The sequence below is a fragment of the Mandrillus leucophaeus genome, unplaced genomic scaffold (genome assembly GCF_000951045.1).
Source record: "Mandrillus leucophaeus isolate KB7577 unplaced genomic scaffold, Mleu.le_1.0 Scaffold1061, whole genome shotgun sequence".
In the NCBI taxonomy this organism is placed as follows: Eukaryota; Metazoa; Chordata; class Mammalia; order Primates; family Cercopithecidae; genus Mandrillus; species Mandrillus leucophaeus.
The window spans coordinates 712,969-715,650 of record NW_012098777.1 but is presented as its reverse complement, the minus strand read 5'-3'; the positions used below and the strand labels follow the sequence as shown (position 1 = coordinate 715,650).

At 37.2% G+C, this 2,682-nt stretch overlaps 1 protein-coding gene across 1 annotated transcript in view; it reads left to right on the top strand.

Moving 5' to 3' along the window:
• Window positions 1–2,682, top strand: part of LRP1B (low density lipoprotein receptor-related protein 1B) — a gene marked incomplete at its 5' end in the record, with an annotated part of 705,068 nt that overhangs the window by 19,484 nt on the left and 682,902 nt on the right. The window lies entirely within an intron of this gene.

Below are 2,682 nucleotides of genomic sequence, written 5' to 3'. Positions count from 1 at the left end.
CTCCCTCCCTTACTTAAGCTTATAAACAACTTCCCTTTGCACATATTTTTATAGATCTAGGCTAAACAAATAAAACAGGAAAACTGTTCCTATTTCCTGACCCAGCAGGTTGAATGATAGGTTCTAAGAGAATGCTGTTCACCTAACCATTACAAAAATAGCAGTAATTTGTCCCAACATAGAGAACATAGCTGAAGTGAGACATATGTGTACATGTCATGGTTGAGTTCTAAATTTTTAGTATTGAATTATCCTAATATTTGCTTAAAGTTTGGCATATTGTGATTTCTGGGTCAGTTATTATCTTATTGAATGTGTCTTTATTGAGCACTTACTATTTGCCATGACTGAATATCCAAAGACAGTTTCTCTTCAATCTAAATTTGGTAGAAGGATTGGGAAGGGGATGGAGAAAAGAGTAATCAACAATCCGTATAGATGCATCAAACACCTATGCTTTAAAGTCTATTGAAAATTTAAAGTCAGACATATTTGTGCAATGGTAAATGTCATAAAGAAGGCAATAGGAAGTGCAGGTTTTATTCACAATCCTTTTCAATACTAGAAGGCTAGCTTGAGTACCATTAATAGATCTGAGAGTGTTTGACCACTGAAATACAGTTGTATTCAAGCTAGCTCTTTTCTGATCTCAGGTTAGCACTGTTAAAAAAATTTATTGAATGGTTTGGTTATAAGCTTGTTCAAATATTTATTTCGAACTTGCTGAAAAACAGCAGTCTTTATAAAAAAGCGAATGCAAAGGTTTCCTCTTTGTTCAGAATTTTTTACAAGGGCAGGGGGAAATGTGGTTGGATAATCATTGTTAGACTGGATTTAAAATAAGAACAATGACTGATGAAATGTCATTATATTCCTTGAAACTTCAAGTAAAGGACATTAGGTGTCTCCTAAGATTGACAATCAGTTAGGTGGTCTTCCCTCAAGAAATTCACCAAAGTCTTACAGTAAAATGTTCAAGTACTTTATTAAAAATATTTAATATTACCCAAAAGGCTCTGAATTATAAAGATCAAAAGATGTTTTATCTTAAAAAAAATAGGAGACAATTTTCTGTCTTTAATTATGAACTGGTATCTAGCAGTAATTTGGTGAGTTTATCATTGAGAAAATCATCAAGACTTATTTCTAGTTAGCAGACTCTATTCACAATTATCAACCAAAATTTGAGCAAAAATGTTTTCTCACTAATAATTAATACATATACTCATTAGGAGCAATAATTACACATTCAGTCTTTTTGAAAAATATTGGAACTTTTTTTTTTTGAGTTGGAGTCTCACTCTGTCCCAGGATGGAATGCAGTGGTGCTATCTTGCCTCACTGCAAACTCTGCCTCCAGGGTTCAAGCTGTTCTCCTCCCTCAGCCTCCCGAGTAGCTGAGATTATAGGTACACACCACCGCACCTGGCTAATTTTTGTATATTTAATAGAGACAGGGTTTCACCATGTTGGCCAGGCTGGTCTCAAACTCCTGACCTTGTGATCCACCCGCCTCTGTCTCCCAAAGTGCTAGGATTACAGGCGTGAGCCACCGCACCCGGCCTGAGCATTTTCTATATAGTAAGGAACTTAAGGAGAGTCAAGACATACTGAATGGTAGGCAGCACAGAATGGAGGGATGTATCTGTACAGGCTGAAAGATTTAACAAAATAGACACCAAATTATGCCAACCTTTATAAGACAAGTTTTTAATGTTTATGTTAATTCTGAAAATAATGGGAATTAAGGAAGTGCTTCAGGGAGGGTGTGACTACATGATGAGCTTTGCCTTTGGAAGAGGCCACTTTACTGTGTTTAGTAGAGACTTCTATGAGTTGGGGGTAGATGAGCAGTGAACGCTGAGAGACAGGTTAGTTGGCTGTTACAGTGGCTCTAGTAAGAGTTACCAGAAGCCGGGACTAGAGTGGGGAAAACACAGATGGAGGAACATGGACAAATTATAGAGATATCAAAGAGTAAGAACATAAAGGAACTTAACAATCAATTGGACATAATAAAGTTTGAGGAATAGGTATTTTCGAGGATGATTCCATTTCTGACTTACCCCATGGGCTGAATAATGTTGCCTTTCAATTTCTTCCAGAATGAAACGTTGTTAAAAATGGATATATCTTTCTATTAGCAGAAAAACTTGAGATGAACTTTTGAAAATTTAGCTTCTGAACTCATCAAAGGATCTCAAATCCCACCAGTAATTGTACTTTATTTTATCCTTTCATCTTTTAGAAATTCCATGAATGACTCTGTGGAAACCTTTCTCTTACTTCTTGCACTGTGGGACTCTGTATTTTCTCACTTAACTGTCTTCTCTCTATTGGGCTTTTTCTTGAGAGACTTTATTTTCTTATCTTCCTTAGTCTAAATCTAATGTGGGGTCAGCTTCAAAAATTGGGCCCCAAAGAAATTCACTGTGCCTATCATCTCCCATTATTTTCTTCTCAAGTGGGCCATTTTCTTTTCTTTTTGTCTTCTCTCTCTCTCTCTTGCGCTCTCTCTCTCTCTCTCCTCTCTTCTCTCTTCTCTCTTCTCTCTTCTCTCTTTCTTTCTTAGTTTTGCTCTTGTTGCCCAGGCGGGAGTGTAGTGGCGCGATCTCGTCTCACTGCAAACTCCGCCTTCCGGGTTCAAGCAATTTTCCTGCCTCAGCAGCCCGAGTAGCTGGA